Below are 13,392 nucleotides of genomic sequence, written 5' to 3'. Positions count from 1 at the left end.
TAATAAGATAATGTGTTTAGAAGTGCATTGTAAACTGTAACATTATATAGTTATAAGGTATCATTCTCAGTAGTATCATCATCAATATTATATGTGTGGTTTCTGAAGACCTGGCAGAATAGTAGCAGTTAAATTCAAAGAACAACCTAATGATGATGGGCATGGTCCTTCTTTCATGGGTAAATTGTGTCACACATTTCTGTTCTTATGCAAAGAAAACAAAATTCCTAGTGACATTTTACAAATATTTTTTGTTAGGAAATTTTGTTACATTCAAGTGAAAATTTATGCTAGAAATCTATAAAGCAATTGTCCTGTATATGAAGTGTTTTGTTGTTGTTGTTGTTTTTAAAAAAAACACCTAACAGCATTTAAATAGTTTTATGAAGGTTTTACATTTGTAAAAATATATTCAAAATTATTTTTCTCATTTTTTTTTTTCTCTAGAAACATAAAAAAGGCTTTCTCTTTTCAATTAGAATAGAGAAAAAAGCAAAATAAAGGAAAGGAAAAGCCATGTGATTTGCTTTGGGTATTCTGTTATGTATCATAATTATAGTAGAGGCCCAGTGCAAGAATTCATGCACCAGTGAGGTCCCTCTGCCTGGCCCATGGCATTGAGCCAAAACTGGCTCTCTGATATTCCCCAAGAGGTCCTGAATTACAAGAGTGCACAGGCCAGGCCAAGGGACCCCGTGGTGCATGATTGGGGCTGGGGAGGGATGCAAGAGGTTGGCCAGCCAGGGAGGAATCACAGGAGGGCTCCAGGGCATATCTGGCCTGCCTCCCTCAATCCCTATCGATCTACCGGACCCCAACAATAAGCTAACTTATGGGTTGGAGGGTCTGCCTCCTGGTGGTCAGTGCACATCATAGAGACTAGTTGACTGGTTGACTGACCTCTAATGGTCAGTGCGCATCCTTAGCATATCATTAGCATATTAGGCTTCTATTATATAGGATAGAAAATAGTGTGTTGACTTAAAAAAAAAAGATATGAATTGTATAGCTTTGCTTTTTTTAATATACATTGTTTATTTGGCTCTGTAAGCTTTATCTTTGTTAATTTTTAAAAATATGTTTTTATTCATTTCAGAGAGGAAGGGAGAGGATAAAAGAGATAGAAATATCAGTGATGACAGAGATTCATCTATTGGCTGCCTCCTGCATGCTCTCTACTGGGGATCGAGCCTGTTACCTGGGCATACACCCTGACCAGGAATCCAAACATGGCCTCCTGGTCCATGGGCTGATATTTAACCACTGAGCAACACCAGCCAGGCTTTATCTTTTTTTAATATGAGACAGTGCAATAACATTATACCCAGATTGCATTACTCTTTCCAGATATGCTATCTGTAAATTTTACTTCAGTATTTATCAAAACCCAAATTTGAAGAATATGTTTTTGATGTTTCTTCATTTTTTTTTTTAAATGTAGATAACTATACAGGTTTTCCGCAGATTTTATTCTGTGAAAAAAGTTTGCATCTCCACAGAAAAATGCACTTACTTTGTTTTGCCTTTTAACAACATTAATGTGTGACTAGACTAGACTAAAAAAATCTTTGAAGAAATTTTTAAAAAATTTTATATCTTAACATTAGTTCAAGTGCCTTAGATATTAAGTATGAAGTGTTTATAATACTAATTTAAATTCAAAATTTAGATTTAACTGGGTCATACAAATGTTCTGTTTTGTATTAGCTCCAAGAAAATAGAATTAATTAGTAGTAATTGGAATGTCACAAATTAAATTTTAAGTTACAGAATATACTAAAATCCGTAGCAAAGTACAGAAAGAAATTTGGATACCTTATTATCCACAACTCAGTTTTGACAGATGTTAATATTTTGTCACATTCACTACAGAAATATCTCTCCCTGTTTCTGTCCTCTCTTAGGAATAAAATGTTTTTGGAACAACTAAGATTTACCCCTCCTTTTCCTTCCTCCTTTCCTCTTCCTTTTCCTCTCTTCCTTTTGAGAGGTAACCACTTCCCTGAAATGATGTGAATGCTATCTATGCATATTTTTGCTACATTTGTTTATGCCATTTTCTATCACATTTGCAGTCTGATTTTTTACAATGGTTTTTACAATGGTTTACCAATGACCCATGCATGTGTGGCACATTTATTTTAAATGCTTTATATCATTCCATTATATGAATCTACCAGTTAATTTATCTGTTGCCCAGCTGATAAGGTTGTTTGCAATTTCTCACTAAATTTTTTGCTGCAGTGACATCCTAACATGTTTCTTTGCACACATGTGAGACTTTTAGTGCTGCTTTTACCTAGTAGTGAAAATGCAGGGTTGTAGGGAACTGTGCCTCTCCGGGATTACTACATGCTGCTAGTTGCCTACCCAAATTGGTTATATAAGTTTATACTCCTGCCCAGTAATGCATAATAATTCCTACATTTTCAAAGACCTTCCAAATCTTAGTCTGATTTTATTCTGACCTTAATTCTTATTAGGAATGATAAATCATTATTACCGTTTTTATAACCTGAGTCTATTTAATTTTTTTTTTATTATAAGCATTCCTTATATATTCTGGATACTGATTCTTGTTGATTATTTTGAAATTTTAGTATCTTCTCCCTGAAGGATGTCTTTTAACTTTGTTTATTATATGTTTTGTCAATCTGAAGTTTAACAATTTCTTCCTTGTGATTTGTACTTTTTTGGTCTTGAATTGAAAAATCTTGCATATGTTGTTCTGAAAATATATTCTATAGATTGTTCTAAAAGTTATACATTTTTCATATTTAATTAAGTATTTTTCATATTTATTTACTATTTAAGTCTGAGGTAGGAATCTATTTACACTTGGTTATTCTATAGATGCTCATTTGGATGTGGCGTCTTCATTTGTGGAGATTGGGAAGTGATTTCAATTTTTCATTTTTGCATGCCATTAGACTTTAGAACATTTTCAAAATATATCTATCTATTCTTTGAAAATCTACAATAGTTGTACATCGTAAGTATTTTGGTGATGTCACCACGGGAATGAACTCTTGAGTCTTTTAGGTATGAGAAGAGTGTTGGTGATGTGTTTTGAAAGTAAGAAGCCATATTAGACTTGTTTGCTGTTTTTGACTTTTTTTCATTGACTTGGAAATGATTCTCCTTGTGAGAATTATTTTTTTTAAAAACAAGTTTTAAACAGTTGTGGTTCTCAACCAAAATAAATGCTACTATTGTAGTCTAATAGCAAACATTTAAGAGACTGTTAGTAGGCTCCAGATTATTGATTTTAAAAAACAAACAAACATTCCTTTTTTGCTTTTGTACATTTTTTTCCCCGTTGGATTCAGTGTTTCTGGACTTTAAACTTGGAAGATCTTTATTTTCCTTTCTTTTTGTAAAATAATAGACATGGCTTTGTGGCATCCATATTAAAAATGGGTAATTTTCCTTATGGTCCCTGTCTTCCTGCTGGGTTGATAATGTTTTGATGTATTTTTCTCTTGCTCTGATGAGAGGTCTGCTGCTGCTGCTCTGACATATTCATTTGGATGAATAATTATAACTTGCACAATGTCAAGCTGAAGATGGTAGGGTTTTGTGCGTCATGACAAGCCTAGTAGCCAGTGCAGGTGTCTCACAGCATGATCAGCAACAGCCAGTGTATTCTGGCTCAGAGGAGACATTTAGAGAAGTAAGAAATCAGCACCAAGGGCAAGGCTGCTGCTACCACTGCTGCTGTGCTATGTGCCAAAGAAGCACAAAGTGCTTCTCAAAGACAAGTGACTGCACACCTCTTTTCAGATAGCTACTTTGTTTACTCCATTATATTTTTAAAATAGATTTCAGTATAGAACGTAAGAACATGTCATGATTTTAACCTTATCCTACTTCCCAACATGACGAATACTCCGAAATGTGTCTTTAACAGTCTGCTATCTTTTGTACTTTTACATACAGATCATATAATGAGACTATAGAATTCCCTAATGTAAGATTTTAAGTGCATTGATATCAATGATTCTATTTTTTTTTTAAATGATTTTCTCTAGGTTGCTGACCAACCCAAAATGGATGTTAAAATTGAAGTTCTATCTATACTTGTGCCATTCAGGGCAGGCTTGGCGAAGTATTCTTGCCAGGGTGGTTGGAATTTTCAGATTTGGTATTATACAGTAAGCAGTGGTCTTTATATTTTTAACATGAATATCTCAGATTTTTTGGAATAATGCCATGAATGCAAGAAGAGCAAAACTAATGATAAAGCCTCTGGCTGATAATCTGGTGGAGAATGAAGAATTTGTAATTAAAGGAAACAGTCTTATTACATAGCAGGGAGCATGATCCATTAGTTAGAGCAGCAGACTAGCAGTTGGATATCCTGGGTTCTGTTTACAGTTCAGCCATTGATTTAATTGTATAATTTCAAACAAGTCACATGACTGCCCTTTATCTTAGTTCATATATATGTGGAATAATGAACTTTTACTCTTTCACAGAGATGTTAAGAAAAATAAATTTGATTTAAAACAAAAAGAATGTCAGAAGGGGGGAAAAAAAACCTCACTATCCACTGTAAGAATTCTGTGGAAGTACTCCTTTTCTGACCTAATGGATTATCTTTCTTACCCTTTTTCTCTTTGCTGTGTTTGTTAGATAACTCATAGTACTGGATTTTTGTTCACTCTTAAGTTGGTTTAATTAAATATGCTTTTGTCTTCCTGGTAATCTGATTGTTGCTACAATGAAATGGGTAAAAAGGCATTCAGCGATCAAAACAAATAAATTTAATTCATTATTGAGATTATATGATATGGTAGAAAAAGTAGCGAAGTGACCTAATAGATTCAATGACCTATTAATTGCCTTTTTTTTTAATAACGTATCATTAATTTAAAAGTACCCTTCAATTATGAGAAAGAATAGTTTTGAAATTGTACTCATCATTTACCAAAATATATGTTTTTCAAACATTAGTAATTCTAGGAATTTATTTTTCCAGATAATTCTTAGAATCATTTAAGCTTTTAGTTACAATTGGGTTTTCACTTATCCACCAAATTAAGAACTGATATGTTCACAGTCTAGGAACTAGTTATCTCTGCATTTATTTAGGTTTTTGATATCATAGTTATATTTTGCTATATATTTCTTGTACTTAAATTCTTTATTAATAATTTACAGATTTTATTTTTATTCTATTTCTAGTTTGCTAAGTGTTATAAATGAAAGTTGAATTTTATCAAACACATTCTCTATATTAAGGTAATAAAATTATTTTTCTTCTTTAATCTCCTAATAGGATAAATTATGTAGTTTGATTTCCTAATGTTAAACCAATCTTCCATTCTTAAAATAAGCCAAATTAGTTCATGATCTAATTTTATCTGTCAGTCAATTGATCAATCAATTGGAAAGGAAAAAAGCAACAACATAGTTTTAGTAATAGTGAGTGTTGGGAGAGAGTGAAATTAGATGTTTATATTTAATCCACTTATCTTCCTTACCTAGTAGCTTTAACCCTCTTTTTATATAGCCCTACATGTGTAGTTTTTACTTTATTTAAATTATGATGAACACATTAATTTTTTTCATAGCTTTCACCAATGGCCTCTAGTGAAAAGAGACATGGGATCGGAATTTTAAATAAGTATGCTAAATATGAATGAAGTTTCATATTTTCAACTAGAGGCAAGGGACAAAAGTATAAATGCTCCGGTTTATTTCCTGCCCTCTCGTGTGATTTGGTAGGGGTTATCGTGGGTATCAGGGTACTTTGGACATCCCTAGAAATTAGGTAAGGGAGCTGACTCACCAAGGTCTGCTAGGGACTTTATCTCCTTACTTCAGTGCTTTATTGGATAACATTATATAGCTGTCATGGTCAAATCTTCTCTTAATAGTTAACTTTTAAAGTATACAAACAGAAAAGCAAGAAGCAATAGTTTGCAGAAGGAAACAATTTAAATGCAGCAGACATTTTTTATCTACTATATAGGGAGCACTGAGCAGGATCCTAAGGATATTACAGTGAATTAGACAGGCTTCCAAAACCCTAAGTTAGGTTTTTAGGAGTAAACCTCAATCTGATAAGGAGAGAGGCATTTAAAAAGATAATTTCAGTTAAATATGTTGAGCAATATGGTGAGTTGTTTTGATAAGATGAAAAAGAGGCATATAATCTAGCCTGATGTGGTCAAGCAAGTTTTCCAATAAGTTATTACTTAAGCTCAGTGAGTCTTAAGGAATGAGACATTTGGGTTGGGAGGAGAGATGGTACTTCAGGAGAGAACTGTGTTAGTCAAAGAACAAAGGCATGCAATTGTAAGAGATAATGCATGAATTATACCTCACTTGGTACTCTGTGGACTGGAACTTTTGCTAGAGTTAAGCCAGCTCTGCTATACTAATTCTCATGAGCTTGGGCTTTATCCTCAAAGCCTTTGGGTTATATGGAAGTGTAACAGGGTCAGAATCTTGTTTTATAATAGTATTTCTCAAAGTGTTTTTCTGTTTGGTTTGATTTGGGCTTCTAATAGGGATAAGGTGCCCTGGGCAGTTTGGCTCAGTAGATAGTCAGCCTGTGGACTGGGGGTCCCAGGTTTGATTCTGGTCAAGGGGACATGCCCAGATTGCGGGCTCGAGCCCCAGTGAGGGGCGTGCAGGAGGCAGCTGATTGGTGATTCTCATCATTGATGTTTCTATCTTCCTCTCCTCTTCCTTCCTCTCTGAAATCAATGAAAGTTTATATATTTTTTAAATAGGGCTAAGGTGAAGAAAGGACTCTATGATTTAATAAATTCATGAAATTATAGATTTAGATTCTGTTATTTCTTGATTTAGGACTTCTGAGATTTCTTAAGATGCCAAGATGTATTATAACTTTTTAGTATGGCCTCCCCACCCACTACCCAACTCCCTTTTCTCCTCTCAAAACACCTCTCTGGATTAGATTTCAACAAAACATGCCTGTGTGTTTTTGTGCGTGTTTTTGTTTGTTTGTTTTTTAATAGGTCACTCTGTTAGCATAGAGGAGAGTTCTAAGTGAGTAGGTGAAGACTATAGTGAAGGAAGGTGATAGAGGCTATGTATCTCCATGTAGGAAGTAGTGTTTGTTCTAGGTTAATGGTTGCCAGGTAAGAGAAAAGGAGAGTGAGAAAATTTCACATGTTATATTGATATAACTGGATGATTGATTGGGCATGAGGTCTCAAGGATTGCTCCCAATGCTGCTGGTATGGGTGACTGGGTTAGCTGCCAGTACTACTGAGTGAGACAGAGAGTGCAGGAAGAAAGGGTGTAGAGACAAGTTGAGTCTGGAATTTGATTATTTTGATATGCCTACGGTATATGTGTTTAGTTAAATGTGTTTAGTAGGCAGTTGGTATGACTATTATAATTTCAGTTGATTTCTGGGATTATCAAAGTTAGTTGAGTTTTGTAGAAGATTTAGATGTGTGCATTGTGAGCAGGTGAACTACTTTTTGGGATGGCAGCCAGCAGCATGCTGGTATTCTCTTGTAGTCTTGACCATAACTGAAGTAAAGATTTTTGTGACCATTTATTTTCCTATTTTGTTGTTTTTAGTGTGAGTCATGAAAAATTAGGTATAACCAACTTTTTTTTTTTTTTTTTTTTGTCAAGGGTAGCACCTTTTTTTCAGTGTGACCTAAATGGAACAAAAGCTAAGCTAGTTTTTTTAATTGGCTTGATTTTTAAAAATTATATGATTTAACTTCACATCTTAGATGTTTATATTCATGTATTTCATCAAATTTGTGCATTTTTTCTCCATCATCTTTTTTCTTCAAATATCCTTTCTGCCACTTTTGTTCTTCTGGGACCCCACAATGCATGTATTAGTCCTCTTGACAGGATTCCACTGGCTCCTTAGGCTTTGTTCACATTTTTCAATCTTTTTTCTTTCTGTTCCTCAGATTTGGTATTTCCCATTGCCCTATATCCAAGCTTGCAAATTCTTTCTTTTGCCTTCTCAGATCTGCCTTTGAATATTGTTAGTGAAGTTTTCAGTTCCATTGTTGTAACTTTTTGGCTTTCTTTTAGGCTTGCTTTCTCTTTATTGGTATTTCCATTTTGTTCATACATCATTTTCCTGACATTTCCCACATCTTTACTTTTTTAAGCATACTTAAGACAGTTGTCCTAAATTCTCTGTTAGATTTACTATGAAGTCCTTTTTTAGGGACAGTTTCTGTTAAATTTTTTCCCCCTGGGAATCAGGGCCATACTTTCCTGTTTCTTTTTATGCCTTTTGATTTTTTTTTGTTTTTGTTGAAATCTGGAAATTTTAATCTAATAATGTAGTAACTCTAGAAATCAGGTTCACCTCTTTCCTCAGAGCAGAAAGAACAAAATCCCCTGCTTTTGTTATTTATTTTATCATTGTTTGCTGTCTTTGTGCCAAAGATCAACCTGAGGTTTAAACTTACAGGCTTCTCTGGTCCTTTCTGAGCTGAACCTTTCCCTGGGCACACATAGTGACTTCCAGATTTTCCCTGTTTATACAGTTGCTTTTTAATATTCTACTCTGTTTGCCTCCCAAAAAGAGAAAAAAGAGGGCAATGAAAAGATAAGTTAAAAGGGGATTGGCTATTTAAATACCCCAAAAGTCACTTCAGGTAGGGGGGAGAGGCTTGCAACAATGGGGAGAGGTGCATCAATGATGGCCAACAATCTGTCTACCCTTCTGAGATCAGAAGTAGCAATTAGTGATCAGAGCACAGATCACTGATGTTTGAAATACAAGGTCCTTTTTGCCCATCTTGGCTCTAGCAAGCGGTGTGCAAACTGCTCCTGGAATTGTGCAGGACTGTCTATCACGGGTCTGGGACTTGGGTGATGGGTGCCTCCTGCCAGTCTAAGAACTGAAATTAACCAGAGATACAGCCCTCCAATAGACTCCAGAGTTTTAAAATAGGTACATCAGATTGATTCTGTTAGTGTAATTGTGTAGTTGGATAGAGATATTCCTGGTGCTTCCTGCTCAACATCTACTTAGAATATCCTTCTAATTGGCCTCATTTTATAATAATAATTATTTGTAATGATCTACAATATAGGATAGCTATGGGCCAAATAGAAAATGCTTACATCTTTTTTTGAACATTCTATAATGGCTGCACACAAAGTGAATATGTTCCTTTTGACCTTGTGGGCAGATACCTATCTCACATGACTTAAAAATAGTGGCAAGTCTTTTAAATCGTAAGTGATCAGCTATAATTTAAATAAACTTAACTATTGTATATAAAGAGATGAAATATTCTGTATGGATTGCTTGACAGAATAATAGCATCTCATTAAATAGATTTAGTTATAGTAGTACCTAAAAAAGGGTTGAGAACATCAATGAAGCTTGCAAATAAGATCAAATGAACTGAATAGTTAAGAGAGTTATCATCTCTTTAATGATATCTGATTGGAAATATTGCAATTAATATTAAAATTAAATTTCTGAAAAAGTTTAATCTCTTGATATTTCCTTATTCTATTGAAGCCTTTTAAATCCCTCAGAGATAAAGACAAAAATTATTATTAGAGGATTTATCTTCAAGTACTTATAGGAAAGTATAAAAAAATCAGAATGGAAAGCATCTGTTGCAAGTACCAGAAAATTATGCTATTAATTTAAGTGTCATCAGAGCACAAAAGATCACATTTCGGGACTGTGAGAAAATTATTAAAATACTGGAAATAATAGTACTTAAGATGAAGATATTATACTCTAAGATCTGGTTAAGTGACTGACATTATTATATCACTTCAGGTATTATAAAAGTAACAAAATGCTTTTAAAGATAATAAGCGTTACATTTTGAGATTGGCAGTGTTCACACTTTTCTGCTTAAGTGCTTTCCTAGTTTAGCATAATTTAATAACAGTTATGGGGGAATAGCTAACATCTTAGTTCCCATATATATCTTTTCTCCCTCCTTCAATATACACATTTGTATAGATCTATATATACATATGAAAGTGATAAAATTTCACTCTCTAAGTGGTGGGTTTATGAACAGTTGCTCTCCTGCCTTTGTTTGTGCTGTTAGAAATGTTTTAATTTTCTAAGGTTTTTTTAAGCTAATTGTTGAGAAGTCTGCTATAAAGAAGGTATTGGTATTTAGATCCATTAGTGTCCAGAAATCAGAATGAGTTTTTTAAACAGCTCTGTTGTGGTATAATTGATATACAATAAACTGAACATATTTAAAGTATAAATAATTTGGTGAGTTTAGCAAATGTTTACCTCTGTGAAATCATCCCTATAATCAAGGTAATAAACATTTCAATTACACCCAAGTTTCCTCCTTTCCCTTTTTAATTTCACCCATCTCTCCCTTTGTTCCCTAGGCAATTACTGATCTGCTTTTTACAATGTTATATAACTCTATTTCAGGGTTGTTGCTTTTTTTCTCAGCACAATTAGAGATTTATCTATGTTGTAGTATGTAAGAATAGTTTATTTTTATACTAAGTAGTAGTACTCCATTGCATGATATCACATATTGTCCATTTACCTGCTGAAACATACAGTTGTTTTCAAGATTTGGCCATTACAAATAAACTGCTATGTACAGTATGTGTATATTATTGTATGAGTCATATGCTTTCATTTCTCTTCAGCAAATGAGTAGAATGGCTAGATCATATAGGAAATGTACAATATGTTTAACTTTCTAAGAAACTGCTAAACAGTTTTTCCAAAGTGGTTTTGACATTTCACATTTCCAACCATAGTGTCATAGATTTCTGATTCTCTAATCCTTGCTGGTAGTTGTTATGACCAGTCTTTTTTATTTTAGCCATTCTAATTAAAAGTTGCTTAGTGGTAGCTCATTGTGATTTTAACTTGTATTTCCTTAATGTTGATGTTGAGCAAATCTTCATGACATCCACACATCTTTTTTGATAGAGTGTCTGCACTATTTTTTTGCCTAAAGTCAGAAATAAACAGGGATATGCTGCATATTTATGAGTTAAAAGACTCAATACTGTTGTCAGTTCTGTCCAAATTGATGTATAGATATAATGCAATCACAGTCAAAATCCCAACAGGTTTTTTTTTTTTTTTTTTAGAAACTGAAATGATTCTAGAATTTTTTTAGAAACTGAAATGATTCTAGAATTCTTATTTAAATATAAAGGAGCTAGAGTAGTCTAAAAAAATAAAAACAATAAGAATAGAAAGGACTAATCCCACTTAGTTTGCACTGTACATAGTGTTTTTATACCTACCTTCTTTATATTAATAGAATGTAACAAATAATGTTTGTTTTTGAAGAGTTTAGACTTAAGCATACAAAAATTCATCAGTGGGTACTGACAGCGTGGAAACCAGACCACTGATTTATTTCACAAAAAGTACAGTCACTAGCCATGGAACTAATGAGAACTACTTCATCCACCTCCCTATTTACAATATTTATAGCTAGGTACTTCATAAGAAAATGTGACCCCTTTTAAGGTTTTTGAATAATGATACATCCACGTCTTCTGATGGTTTAATTTTATGTGTTAAACATGAATAAGAATAATCAACCCAATGTTTCCTTGCTTCAATATTGAGGTTCTTGACTCATACATGCCTTCCAACATAAAGATTGGCAAGCATTGCCAAAATAGACCGTGCTTCAGCATTATAAAACTGGGCAGGAAAAACAATAAGCCTGTTAGTGTTTTTGTAAGGTCATGGTTTGGTGACTTTTTTTATTTTTATTTTTTTTTATTTTATTTTATTTTTATTTTTATTTTATTTTATTTTTTTATAAGTTTTTATTGTTCATATTATTACAAATGTTCCTTTCCCCCCCCCCACCATTGCTCTCCTCCACCAGGTTCCCACCCCACCCTCTGCCCTTTCCCCTCTCCCCATTGTCCTCATCCATATGTGCACAGTTTATGTTCAGTCTCTTCCCACGCCCCCCTCTCCCCTTTTCCCCAAGAATTGTCAGTTCACTCCCCTTCCATACCTCTGATTCTATTATATTCAATAGTTAATATTGTTCATCAGATTTTTTTAATTTCCTTGGTTTTTAGATTCACTTGTTGATAGTTACGTATTTGTTGTTCATAATTTTTATCTTTGTTTACTTTCTCTTCTGAAAGAACCCCCTTCAGCAATTCATATAAATCTGGTTTGGCGGTGATGAACTCCTTTAGCTTTTTTTTATTAGTGAAGCTCTTTATCTGGCCTTCGATTCTGAGTGATAGCTTTGCTGGGTAGATTATTTTTGGCTGTAGGTTCTTGCTATTCATCACCTTGAATATTTCTTGCCATTCCCTTCTGGCCTGCATGGTTTCTGTTGAGAAGTCAGCTGACAATCGTATAGGTGCTCCTTTATAGATTACTACCTTCTTTGCTCTTGCTTCTTTTAATATTCTCTCTTTGTCTTTTGCTCTTGGAATTTTAATAATGATGTGTCTCGGTGTGGTCCTCTTTGGATTCCTTTTGTTTGGAGTTCTATGCGCTTCCTGGACTTGTAAGTCTAATTCTTTCCCCAGGTGGGGGAAGTTTTCTGTCACTATTTCTTTCAGTATGTTTTCGATATCTTGCTCTCTCTCATCTTCTGGGACCCCAATAATTCTGATGTTGGTTCGCTTGAAGTTGTCCCAGAGGTTTCTTACATTATCTTCAATTTTCTGGATTCTCTTGCCTTCTAGCTTCTGTGGAGGAGTGTCTTCTGGCTCTTTATGTTCCAAATCTTTGACTTGATTCTTGTGATCTTCCCTTCTGTTTTTAGGACTCTGTAAAATATTTTTTATTTCAGACAATGTATTCTTTATGTCTTGTTGATCCCTTATTAATTCTAGTTGATCTCTTTTCATATCCTCATAGGCCTTATCCATCTTTTCTAGGAAATTCTTGAAAAACCTTATAAGCGTAGATTTGAACTCTATATCCAGACGCTTTTTGTCCTCCATTTCTTTCGTTTGTGATCTATTTTGTTGTCGCATTTCCCAGTTACAGATGGGACGGGGTTTCAGGGTGGAGCCTGCAGCTTTGGCTTCCGTCAGCCCCGCCCTATGCGGGTCCGTCAGAGCTCGCTGCCGGCGCCTCTGAGAGAAAGGTGCCCTCGATTTTCGCCTGCTGTCAAACAGTCTATGCTCTCCCACAATGAGCCCGGTATTGGGGTTCAGTTCAGTTGGAAGTGGAGTTGGAGGTGGCGTTCAGAGCAGTCTGGAGCCCCAGTCTCCTTCCCGTCAGGGCAATCCCGCGGCACAGCCGAATGTCCCTTCTCTGCGCGCAGTGTGCGCACCGCTGGGACCTCCTTTCGCCACTTCCCCGGGGTTCCGCCTTACAGCCCGGCTCCCTATGGCTGAGCCTGAGTCCCCGGGGTCTGGCTTAAAACTGGGGATCAGAGCAGTTGGGGGCCCAGCACAGTCGGAGTTTTATCT

At 34.8% G+C, this 13,392-nt stretch overlaps 2 protein-coding genes across 13 annotated transcripts in view; one reads left to right on the top strand and one right to left on the bottom strand.

The window, feature by feature from the left end:
• The window catches only part of VRK2 (VRK serine/threonine kinase 2), a 93,945-nt gene that overhangs the window by 4,872 nt on the left and 75,681 nt on the right, over positions 1-13,392 (bottom strand). The window lies entirely within an intron of this gene.
• The window catches only part of FANCL (FA complementation group L), a 52,977-nt gene that overhangs the window by 29,148 nt on the left and 10,437 nt on the right, over positions 1-13,392 (top strand). The gene's annotated exons all lie outside the window — the stretch shown is intronic.

Source organism: Pipistrellus kuhlii, unplaced genomic scaffold (assembly GCF_014108245.1).
Source record: "Pipistrellus kuhlii isolate mPipKuh1 unplaced genomic scaffold, mPipKuh1.p scaffold_m20_p_13, whole genome shotgun sequence".
NCBI lineage: Eukaryota > Metazoa > Chordata > Mammalia > Chiroptera > Vespertilionidae > Pipistrellus > Pipistrellus kuhlii.
The sequence above is the reverse complement of the archived record's forward strand: the minus strand, read 5'-3'. Positions and strand labels throughout refer to the sequence as shown.